Source organism: Acomys minous, assembly GCF_964271855.1.
Source record: "Acomys minous genome assembly, chromosome: 12".
Taxonomy (NCBI): domain Eukaryota; kingdom Metazoa; phylum Chordata; class Mammalia; order Rodentia; family Muridae; genus Acomys; species Acomys minous.
In genome coordinates, this window is record NC_140493.1 from 59,864,634 (window position 1) to 59,877,473 (window position 12,840).

The 12,840-nt window shown below is 46.5% G+C and overlaps 1 protein-coding gene across 7 annotated transcripts in view; it reads left to right on the plus strand.

Annotated features, from left to right (window-relative positions):
- Window positions 1-12,840, plus strand: part of NCALD (neurocalcin delta) — a 408,716-nt gene that overhangs the window by 313,356 nt on the left and 82,520 nt on the right. Inside the window, exon 1 of one of the 7 annotated variants that reach the window (XM_084751630.1) lies at window positions 4,139-4,353. The exons of the other annotated variants lie outside the window; for them this stretch is intronic. The gene's annotated coding sequence lies outside the window, so the exon portion shown is untranslated. Of the gene's footprint in view, window positions 1-4,138; window positions 4,354-12,840 lie in introns of those variants that run through there. 7 annotated transcript variants of the gene reach the window in all.

Below are 12,840 nucleotides of genomic sequence, written 5' to 3' on the forward strand. Positions count from 1 at the left end.
GGATCTAAAACTTTCATTTTTGTCTGCTGGGTCCATCAGACCAGGACCACGGCCTCTGTCTTACCACTTTGTGCCTTTCCTTCTTGTGCCACTCAGAACCAGCAAACACTCGGAAGGAGGGACCAGGGACCAGGCAGATGCTGGCATCCAGGTTCTTCCGTTCTCTTTGTTTGTTTTTTGTCTCTAGTTTCTGAGCATTTTTACAGCCCCACATCACTGAGGAATTCCAATTAATGGGACAAGGAGACAGCTCTGTGGGTAAGTGAGCCCACAGCACACATCCCAGAACACAAGCCATAGAAAGAGCTGCATGTGTGACCCAGCCCTTGGAGGAAGGCAGGGAAAGAGGGGCGGGGGTCTACTAGGGCTTGCTGGCTATGGCCTAACTGAAAACCAGCAAGCTCCAAAATTCTGTCAGAGACCCTGCCTCAAGGAAATAAGGCAGTGGGTAATAGAAGACTCTATGTCTTCCCCTGGCCTTCCTGTGCACACATGGACACCTGCGCACACTCATGTTCATACATCAGTAGTACACACACACACACACACACACACACACACACACACACACACACACACACCAATTATTTAAGGAGAAAATAGCCTATAATGTTGGGATGTCCCCAATGTCATAAATTAAATATGTGTGTCTCTTCAAAGTTCCTGGATTGAAGCTCTCACCCTAAAGTTGATGTGAGCATCTTAGAAGCTGATTGCATCCTGAACATGGAGCCCTCGTGGGTGGGACTCGTGAGCTCCTCCCACCACGTGCAGATCCAATCACAGTGTCCTCTGGGAATCATGAGCTCCTCCCACCATGTGCGGACCCAATCACAGTGTTCTCTAGGAAGGGACTGGCACCTGACTTCCCAGCCTCTAGAACTAGGCAATGCTCCCCTGCTATTGATAAGCAACTGGGTGATTGGTATTGGTTTTGATAGCACAAGCAGACCAAGACACTTGGCTTCTCTTTTATCGTTCATCTTGCAGCTTAAAAGTTTTTTGCCGCTTTTGCTATACGTTAAGGTCTTCCAACCACTTTTTTTTTTTTTAACAACAGATAGACCCGTTGCCTCTGTGATAACATTGCTTGAGTACATGCTAGTCTACATGCAATACCTGTGGCTACATGTGGTCCCAAAGGGGTTGCGATGACTGGGCTATGATTTCATTTTTAACGTTTTCGCTGCCTCACTTAACCTACTGCTCCGCGTTCCTTCCTCAGTCCGTGAGTCATCCCTCCCTGAGTGAGCCTTGCTGCGGCTGGGCTCTGCGCTAACCCGCAGCATCGTGACAAAAGAGATCCCTGCTCTGAAGGTCCAGACATGCATCAAAGCTGGGCGGATAAACAAGAACTGCTCAACACACACCGAGCCCCTTGCCCTGTGGCAGGGCGTCAGAACTTTATCTTCTCTTTCCCGTGGTGTTGGATTATCCGTGTAGGCACTGTGGCTTAGGGCATTTTTGTGACTTGAAGCAGAGAGCTCCAAGAACAAGTCAGAGACCCTCACTAATGTTATGACAGTACAGTGACGTCACTGCTTAGAAGTATTGAGGGTTTCGGGCCTGTTAGAATGATCTACTCACAGCTAAGTGTACGTGCTAGTTGAGGCACGCAGACCATGCTTAGGTGGCATTTACTATGTACCCCTAGCAAAACAGTGAGATTATTAACAGGTATCCCGCCCACTTCCAGCAAAAAAAAAATTATTGGGGAGAACTGGATTTGAGTGTATATTTTAAAATCAGGCGACTCTCTGGGTGGTGGTGGCGCACACCTTTAATCCTGGCACTTGAGAGGCAAAGGCAGGTGGATTTCTATGAATTCAAGGGCAGCCTGGTCTACTGAGTGAGTTCCAGGACAGCCAGGACTACGCAGAGAAATCCTATCTCAAAAAACCCAAATAAATAAAGTTGAGTAAATTGTTTTCATTTAAAAATGACCCGGCATCCGGAAGAAGAGATGACTGGTTCTCTGCAGTGCAGTGCCACGTCACGGGAGAAGGCTCACTCATGCTGTCTGCGTTGCCTTGAGTTGTCTGAGCTCCAAGGAGATCAACGCTATGGTCTTAAGCCTGCAGAAGACCGCTAGCTTCCTCACTGTAAGCAGAAAATCTGAAGCCTATTTGTTTGCAGAGGAGAATGGATGGGTTGTGTGCATGCCATGGCAAAGAGGTATGCCCATTATGGGGCTGTAAATAGCGGTTTACTGATTAGTTTAACTTACCAGTGATTTAAACCCACATCCATGCACAGCGAAGCATACTTATAAAAATGATAGAAAAGTCAGAGTGAAGGTGCTCTAGATTTTCCAGCTTTTAAATGAACCTGCCTAAAGTACGGAAATGTGGAGGTTTCTGAGTTTCTCGCTTCAGAGGACATCACCTACTGGAGGAGGGTGACATCGCAGCTTTGCTCTCTTGATGGAAAACTATATAAAAAGGAGAAACAGCTGACTAGCCAGCTAGGTTCAGAGCCTGGGCTAAGAAGAGTCAGACCGCCAGTAGGGAGAGCTTGATCTCCAGACACCTACACTTTCTCTGCCATCTTCCCTCCTCACCCCATCACTAGGACCCACACTTCTTTTTTCCCCCCTAAACAGAGAACCAGAGCTATAAATAAAATGCAAATCTGGGAAATAGAGCTGTTGTTTAAATCTGCCCCTTATATGGCATCCAAACCAATTTACATCAACACTGGGTCCGGCTGCTGTCACTCAAACAAGTAGGGACATTTCCCAATTGTCATTGGTCTGAAATTAAGGGATCCTTCTTTGTAGTTTGCCTTTACATTTGCCAGGCTACAGCCAATAGCATTAGAAAAATAACTTTTGATAAAAATCCATCTTCTCTCTTCACTGGGGACAGCATGGACATCAAGTCCGAGGAAAGAAACAGTGAAATGGCACGCTCCCACGGCCAAGCTGGTTGGATGGGCATTGGTCTTGTGAAATAAGCAATTTCTGACTCTACTAAAAAGCTCGGTTCTGTGACACTTACCAGTTGGCCCCAGAGCCACTCATATCATGCACAAGTGTGCATGTGTGTGCTGCCCATGTATGCATGTGTGTGTGCCTGTGTATATGCACATGTATGCATGTGTGTGTGTGTGTGTGTGTGTGTGTGTGTAGTCCTAATAACCCATAACCCAGGCACATAAAGGTCTCTTTATGACAATCTCTTTCTTCTCCCAGGCTTTTACTTCCCTTGTCTTTTGAACGAGTCCACATTTTCTAAGTGGCTTTTTCATAGTACCTTCCTATGGGTTTCATTTAGTTTTGTTTAATTGCCTCGCTGTTAATTAAGAACAAGAATTAATTGGGTCATAAGCCTGCACACAGAGCTAAGGGTAAGCTAAAGTGTCCCTGAAGGAAATGGAGCTGTAATTCGGGAACAGGTGGGCTGTGGGCAGGTCGCACCGAAGTCAGTGTCTGTGAGATGTGCAACTATTCACTCAACAGGAAACCCCCTCAGTACATGAGGGAGCAGAGCACTGTGGGAGGCAGGACTTGGTACCTGGCATGGAGCCAGCCCCCTTTTCTCTACTCACCAGGTCATTTTAAGCAGTGTGTGCCTTGGATTTACCTCACCTACTTTCTACACTGTGTTTCCTGTCAGGGTCTTCTGCTGTTCCATCTTTCACCAACATGTTCTCAGGACACTGACATGGATTCAGTTTTAGGAGCAATTTTCCTGTCAGTACCCCTTGATTTATGGTGGAATCGAATTCACTAAGAAAATCAACTCCTGGATGTTTTCACTTTGTTTCCTCTGTTGGAGGGGGAGGGGCTGCATGCTGTGGTAGCGAGAACACTGGTCACAGCATGTATTTTCTGGCAACTGGAGAAAGAACAGGCAGGCTTTAACGATCAAAGTTGCAGGCACTTGTGAGTCACAACTTTGAGGGTTGTGGTGACGTCGTGCGCTGTTCACAATGATTTTGCACTCCGTGTGTACACACACGTGCACACACAGAGATGTGCACACACACACACACACACACACACACACACACACAAGCACACACATCAGTGACAGATGACCTATTGAAATAATTTCAGAGCCAGTCTGTGGTTGCTACGACAACCAATGCTCTCTTGGCTTTTATCTGGCCATGTGACAGGGACTTTGACGTCAGCCAGAGGCAGAGTCTGTGGCTGAGTCCGCACAGTCAAAGGCTTGTGAGAATCTGGTGGATGCTGGACCCTGCCGGGGCCACTGCCGCTGCCGCTGCTACTGCTGCTGTTGCTGCTGCTGCTGCTGCCGCTGCTGCCAGCGCCGCTGCTGCTGCGGCTGTTGCTTCGCAGGAGCTGCAGGAGCATGGACTGCTAAACCCACACTTCTTCTTCGTGAGGTAATCAGTTTGCTTTATATACAGGAGTTACGTGTTTTCACAGCCCGTGGCGGTTTTCCCTCCCCACTTAACCTCCTACAACTTTGTCTTCAAGAGCAGTTACTGTAGGACCCAGCCAAAGCATGGGAAGTGGCTTTTCCAGTCACGAATTTCAGGCAGTCCCTGGAATGTGGTTAAATTTGGATTAATGTTTCACGAAGTGGGTTAGAATGTAATCTCCTTTCTCTCGCGCGCAACGCTCGCTAGCGTACATTATTTAGGGATTCGCATTTTGCAGTGTGAGCCAAAATTGCTCCCTCGGAATCCAGGAAGCCTCCTTCAGTGTTGTTTGGGGGGTCTAACGACTCCAACACTGCCTTGCAGGAAGCAGAGAACTTTTCCTTGCTGCAGTTGCTGATTCTGCATCAGCCCTCCCTCAGCGCTTTGGAATTTGGTTTCTATCTCATTTGTAGCGTGTATAATTAGCAACAATTGAGCAGTGAGAAAAGACTACTAGACTGTGGAAGTTGGGACCATTACTGTAAAAAAAGGGCTTTGGGTAGCCTGTGAGCGGGAGGGGAAACTGTCAACGGCTTCCTGTTTAGAGAAAAAGAATCTGCAATATGCCAAGGAAGTTGGGGGTGGGACCTTTACGTGTGTGTGTGTGTGTGTGTGTGTGTGTGTGTGTGTGTGTGTGTGTGTGTGTGAGTTGGTGGTGGTTTTGTGGGTGTTACTGCAAAGTGCTCTCTGAAAACCCAGGATGAAAAAGAGGGACTGGATGATCTTTACTAAGGAGTCCTGTAAGCTGGTGTCTGATCTTCATTCCTAATTAAAATAATTCTCTGGGGAAGAAAACAGGAGCCTGAAACTAAATATGCATTGGTCTAAGGTCTACCTTAACTGAAACACAGATGCAAAATGCTCACTAAAAACAATTGTAATTGCTGCATGAGTAATTTGGTAACTCTGATTAGCAAGGGTTCTTATCTCTCTCTCCAAAACCCCCGTGCTCCGGGTTGTTGTATGGCATTGCTGTGGTTCTGCCAGCTTCTTCTGCAGCTGGTGGCTTCAAGGAAACCTCTGGCTCCGAAGCACACAGAAGCCTAGATGTATAAACAGGCTTCTAAATCTTACCGATGTAACCGAGACCAGGCGTGTTTTAGAGTGCCATATGGCGCAGGACCAGCAAAGACTGGCTCAACGCTAAGCGTGAGGACTGGGTTGATGGACTGTTAGTTATATCTTAGTTCAGCGAAAGGATACATTGTTTTTGTTTTTTTTTTCACTTGTGGTACCAGGCTCAGAATTCTGAGTTATACAGTTTGTTCTCATGGGTGAGAATTTTGAATAGCCCTTAGCTGCAGCGGTAAGTGACTAAGTGCTTGTCTCAATTGTTTTCTAATAGCTTTCAATGAGTGGGCCTATTTGGATCAAAGCTTCCATTCGGATTGTCCAATGGCTGGTGTGCTTGTTTGTGCCACATATGTACTAGGACATCTTCTGATCATTTATTTAACTGACCTCATGGTTCTAGTAACCCAGAGGCTACCACTTTAATACATCGACTGCTGCGTGGCACCGCAACTGAGCACAGAAAGGTCCAGGTAGCGCCGTCTCTGATGGGGTGCGCCGGCTGCTTAGCCTTTCTTGCTCTGGCTACCCTATCATAATTCTTTTTTATTCTCTCCCTGGGTTTTAAATTCACATGGTGATTACGTATGACACCCTTAGATACACAAGACTGAACTTCAACAATAAAAACATGAGTGTTGGTGGCAAAATGTCGGTGATAAATCCACAGGTCCTTTTTTTATGGCAGAATAAGGAAAATGGACTTGTGAGACCCAGCTACCTACAGCAATGAGATTATGTTGCTTTCAAGGTCAAGTTTGTTTCAGCCTCAAAAGATGCCAGCATGGAATGGTTTACTCTAGAAACCCGGCTGCTGCTGCATTATTGAAGGCCCTGTGTACAGTTTCAGGAAGCCTTAACTCTTTCAGTGCCATGAACATTTTTGGCAGTCAGTGGACTCTTTCCAGAATGATATTTAAAATGCATTTAAAAAACCATGCTGGGTTGCAAAAGAAACCACTTTTCATTAAAATGTGTCTTTAAAAAAGAAAGAGAAGACCATGAACTTGAAAGTAGGAAGGAGGATATACAAATGGGGTTGGAGGGAGAAAAGCGAAGGAGAGAGATGAAGTAATTACAGTATTATCTCAAAATATAAAATATAAAATATACTAGCTTTGTAATTACAATAGGGTATGTGCCTTGCTAATGTGCTATTAAAACATACATGCTAGCAGCAGCAGGTGCAATAGCTACCACAGGACTGAGGTGATATTGTGCTGCCCATAAATGCTGCTTTAACATAGAGTTAGCCTAACAGCTGCGCTATTAAATGAAAATATTTGTGACTTGCCTTGGCAACAGCATCACAGGCACTGTGGTTTGTGACCCACATTTTGATGGAAGGATATACTAAGTTTTAACTGGGGGTGTGGAAATAAAGATGTTTTAACCACTCAAGTTCAAGAGGTTCTTCTGACATCTGTCTGCCCCGGAGGTGACCAGCATGTGAGCTTGTGGTGCCCAAAGGACATAGAAACCACTGGACAAAGTCCATAGCCCCATTTTGGTCCCAGGGCATCTGATTTTATTCTTGAACCATGAGGATTGCACAGTAGTCTCTAAATACCTGGTGCAGAGCGGGCAGCATGGTCCCTCAGCTGCTAACCTACAACTTGCCTGTAATGCCCCACTCTATCCCCTTAATTCTTAAATCACCTTCTGTTACCTGCACTGGGAAGCTCTTCCCCGGCTGGGCAAGGGTTCTGAGAAAAGCAGAGTATTGGCACAGTATTCAACTTCCAACCATAGAGGACTGTAGCTGTTTACAAAGAGGCCTTTATCCACACGGGGAAGATAAGTGAGGGGTGCCTAGAGGAGAAATTCTGTATGTTATGTGAGATCCCAGGGAAGAAACTCTCTAAAGAAAGTGCTTCATGCACTAACAACCTTCAAAGCAAGCATTAAGATCTTATAAGACGGTCTAGCTTACTGCAAACCACACATATATGCAACCAGACAAATTGCAACCCTCTGGGATGGGATGCATTCGACACGAGGTGGAAAAAGGAGACACTTCCAGAGAGAGCTGAGCCGGATGCATATCGCATCTAAGATCAGCTGGAGGTGTAAATGTTATTGCTTAGCACCATGTGTCAGAAAAGCTCTCATCCTCCCCAGTGGTTGTTTTGAATGAGAAGAAACAGTGTTGGCTGTCAGGGCCCTGAGTTCAGAAAGTCCAAAGCCATCCTTTCAATTAGATCAGCACCTACCTCCCCAGTGTAAAAGAACGGAGCTAAGATGGCTTGCACAAGCTGTTATTTAAACCAAACCCAAATCCCTTGCATCTGAAATGGAAGCTGAGCAATGTTTCTTGTGCTCTCAGAGGGATTACGAAAGAGGATGTTCTCACAGAGTTCCTGCTCTTTGGATTAAGAAAAACACCTGCTTGGAGACTGAGTCTCTGTGGCAACCTGCAGAGAAACTTGGAAAACGCCTAACATCCCCAGCTGTCCTCTGCTTCTTGCTGGAGGTGCTGGAAATTTCAGCACAGAAAGGAATGTGTTGTTACTTCTTATGACGCCAGCTTCTCTTTAAATGGTGTCTTGTGATGGAAAGCCGGCTAGACACAGCATTACAGAACGCAACATTGTTTGTTGTTTCCAGAAGGGTGGTTTAAGTTAGTGTTCAGTAGGACTTACGAAGAAACTATGTGATACTAAGTTCACTGGTGCCACATACTCCAGACCAATATAGAATTTCAATCTCTGTGCTTAAATTTAGGTTTTTGTAAAATATATCTGGAGATGCCAGTAATGTTGCGCTGAAATGGCTCAGTGTTTAAGAGCCCTTGCCGCTATTTCAAAGGACCTCAGTTCCCAGAAACCATGTCAGGTGGCTGGCAGCTGCTTGTAATTCCAGCTACAGGGGATCTGTCGCCCTCTTCTGGACTCCACAAGCATCTGTATTCATATGGCATACATTCACACAGGCACACATGTGCATACATAAAAATAACAGTAATTTTAAAATTACCCTATGTTAATCTAAAATGGAGTATACTCGTATCACAGTGAAGTCCTACATTTGATTTGCAGGCAAGAAACCACTAATATGGAAGATATTCAGTTGTTGCCTTTTTGTTGTTGTTGTTTAGTTTTTACTTTTGTTTTATTGAGACAGGGTTTCTCTGTGTCTGGAGCTCTCACTGTAGACTAGGCTGGCCTCGAATTCACAGAGATGCACCTGCCTCTCCCTCCCAAGTGCTGGGACACGCACCACCTCTGCCCAGCAGTTGCCTTTCTTAATCGGAGGCTTTTTCATGGTCTCTGAGTTCTGCTTAGCAAGGCCAAGGCCTTTACACTCCCCCTTAGGCAGATGTCCTGGCTATTTTCTTGTTGCTGTGACAAAAATAGCCAGCAGAAGCAAGTTAACAAAGGAGGGGTGTTGTTGTAGCTCATCGTTAGAGGGATGTGGTCCATCAAGGCAGGGGCAGCATGGCAGCAGGGGCAGTGCGATTTGACTGCAGGGCCATGGGGCAGCTGGTCACATTGCAGCCTCAAGCCGGAAGTGGAACGAGATGAGTGCTGACCATCAGCTTTCGTTATATGGCCCCTGGCTCCTGGGATGGTGGCTGCCACCGTTAGGGTGGATTTCCCACCTCAAGGGACCCGATCTGGCAACTCCCTCGCAGGTGTGCTCATAGATGTATCTCCTAGGTGATCCTAGATCCTGTCACCGGACAACCCATGTTAACCACTGCATCCAGGTAGATGTTTTAAAAGATGGTTCTGAAATTTCTTTGCTTTTGTCACGTAACCACACCTCCTAGAAGTAAATACTAAAGAGTGTGTGCTAAGGGGACTCCCGTGGACCACAGTCAGTCTTGTGATGATCATATTTACAACATCCTGGAGGAATAATAACAAATAGCATTTCATGAAAGGAATGGCATCCTGTGCCTTCCCGTGTCTTACCATGGCTCAGCTGCAGGAGGATCAGTCAATTGCCTATCACTTACAAGGTGGCCTCTGTAGCCATCGCATTACTTTAGGCGTTTTTGGGTCCATCTGTGCCATGGCCTTTGAATAGTGTTGGCCACTGGAAGAGAGAGCCCTAGTGGCTCTGACTTCTTGATTGAGCATTCAGTCATTAATATGTTCAGTAAGTCCTGAACACCTACTATGTGCCACTATTAGACCAGATGTGAGAGATGCTATAGGGAGCAAAGTAACTCATGTCCCTGCCATTGGGACACTTACAGTCCAACTGGATAGGGAACCAGAAACCGGGATTCCTTCCCTGACGGCCACGCTGTTTACTGTAGTCATATAGCCTGGAAACCGTTATATTTTACTCCAGTATCAAACTATAGAGAGGCAGCTACCAACTAGCCTCCTTGCTCAGCGATCTCTGTGCACCTGACAGTGTCGGATTGCAGATGAGTGTGTCAAGCCTGCTCCCAGTGGACCACAGCTTATCTGCCCCCTGCCCATTCAGAAGATAACTGACCAAGAGAATGATTTACCCTTACGCCAAGCAATAGGGACTCTTTAGAAGCAATCTTCACATTGGTACCCAAGTATCTCCTGTGGTTTCTGTGTTGACCCTGGAAGAGTGGGCTCTCTGATTCAATAGAGAGACCTATCTTCTGATGGTGTGCCGTGCTGCCTCTCTTCACTCACTCACAAATCTGGTCTGAAAAAAAAATGCTTGGTTTCTCACAGTCACCCAGGGACTCTGGCTCCTCCTAAATGAATCTGAGTATAAATCCTGGCTTTACCACTTCGTGTTGGTTCTTTTTACCAAAGTCACGGTTTTCTCACCTGGATAATGCTAGTACCTATCTCATGGGTTTTTAAAATCAATTCCTTCCATAGTAATTGGCAGATACTGAGCCCTCAACAGTTTGACCTTCTATTAGTTATTCTCCGCCTCTGCCAAGGATGCCAGCAGCCCCAGGACAAAAGCATGTTCAGGGCTGGGCACGGTGTATCCCTGGTGTTATAATAGGCAACTCTGAGGGAGCTATACAGATGCCTAAGTTCTTTTCATGATCCCTAATCCCTCTGAAACATCAAGTTGTTTTTTTTAATGAGGATACAGCGAGCAGGATGAACTTCCCAGTGTCATCAGAGTTTAGAAGAAACCTCTAGAGATTTGGTCCCCAAATCCTGGTCTTCGTTCACTGTGCAGCATTGTTCTTCCACTTGGAATATGGTAGTCCTTCCCCGCCCCCCTCCACCCCTGCCAGAAGTGCCATTCTGGTGGATTCCTATGAGACTGAGTCAGTCTCCTACAAGAGGTGGGGCCTGCTGTATTACCCTCCCAACCTGAACCGGCTTGTGATTGGCCCAGCTGGGAGATTACAGTGGAGAGGATGCTACATGGATCTCAAGAGGAGATCACAAAAAGACCCAATTTCCCTTTCTCTGCCGGTCTCCCGTTTCTCTCGTATGAAACATTCACCCCCTGAAACCCAGCCCCCATGTATGAAGAAGCCCAGTCCATATGGAAAAGTCGTATATAGTTGTTTCAGCTGATGGCCCAGGCCGACATGCAGCATCAACTGCCTAATATGCAGATGAGGGGAGTCTACAGATGACTGCAGACCCCAGCTGTGGGTCTCTCTCCCCTCTCCTTATGCCCGGGTTCATAAGTTACCCTTCCTGAGCCCTTCCTCACAGTTGTCTTAAGCCCAAAACTTTGGGATAACGTTTCAAGTTGTCAGAGTAAATAGTATGTAGAAAGTCATGGTGTGGTACGGACACGGAGGCCTCAACTTTAGAAATGTAAAGGTTAAAAGGCTTTTGTGCTTGTAAGTATCTAGCCCAACCTGGGATAATTTCTGAGAAAAAGTGTCTTTCAGTCAACATGTGAATGGTGATGGCTCGGTCTGTGAGGGACTGACTTCACAATCCCAGGACCTGCTGAAAGGCCAGATGAGTGGGACACTTCTGTTGGGCAGGGTGGAATGGGGTGAGGCAGGAAACAGGCCAATCCTTGGGGGCTCATTGGTCAACCAGTCTAGCTAACACGATGAGTTCTAGGTCCCAATGAGAGATCTCGTCTCAGAAGCGTATGATGGAAAAGCAACTGGAGAAAGAAATCCTGACATCAATTCTGACCTCCATGTGTGCCTGTTCTGACAAGTGCAACGTGCACACTGCCCACACATAGTGCCCACACACATACTACACACGAACACACATATGCAAACACGCACATTTATGCACACACATATATGCACACACTGCATACACATATACTACATACCACACTCACACATGCATGCACTCACACTGCCCACACATATACTACATACAAACACACACAAACATGAATGAGCTTAATTTAGGACACGTCCTACATATAAACTTGGAAGGGCAGCCTATACACCATCTTGTTGCTGGGCTTACAGATGCTGTGTGCCCTAGTGAAATCTCACCCACAGCTTCCTGCCCGCCATCCTTCCCTGTGGAGGTCTGTGTGCATGGCCATGTTTGAACTTCCCTCCTTGTCCCCTTTGTCCCCACACAGGCATACTCTACCTAGTCTGCTGCCTGGTGTTCTGTTGTTAGGCCTTCTGTCTCCATGACATTCTCTTTTGGCCCATGCCCAATGCTTCAGGGACTATTTTCACTTTAGTGGTAAAACTAGGGAAATCCCTTGTGGGGTAATATTTAGCTCGCTCAGCCACCCTTTTCCTTGTTAACCGAGCTGCCAAAATGGCAAATGTCCTGCTGGCTTTGGGCTTCTCATGCCAGTCAGACGGCGCTAGAATCCTCAGAAGCGTTGTCCTTTTGTGTTCACACAGAGAGGCATCTCTGTCCCTCTACTGCAGAGATCAATACCTCCAAACCTCTTATTTGCTTAAACTCCACCCCTTCCTGCTGGTCTCCCAGTTTCCCCTAAGAACTGGGCACCTATGAAAATCTTCCTTCTGCCTGAGAACTACTGACCGCTTTCCAGTTGTCTCTTATTCTCTCTGAGAGACACTAGGCTGGGGTAGCCCAACCATCCTGACCTTTGAGCAGTCAGAATATGTCCCATCTTGACCAGGATGCTGTCATCTGTTCCATCAATGGCTCGTCAGGAGGATTTCCTTATTAAAGATACAAAACATGTCCACAGACTGAGTGGGGGTGCTGCTAGGACCAAAAGGTGTCCACTAAGTGGGGTGCTGCCAAGACCAAAAGGTGTCCACTAAGTGGGACAGTGCTAGGACCAGGCACTCCCTGCAAAGCATACACTCTGGTTAGGGAGGCTGGAGCAGCACGTAACAGCTGGGGACAGAGCTCCGCCATCCATCTTGAGCCAGACACCCAGAGAGTGATCATTATGCTCTAAGTATTGAGATGACTTTGAGCAGGAAATGAGCTTTGAATCTTCAAGAGTGGAAACTGTTTGCCTTGAACCCTGGATGTCAAGTGATAA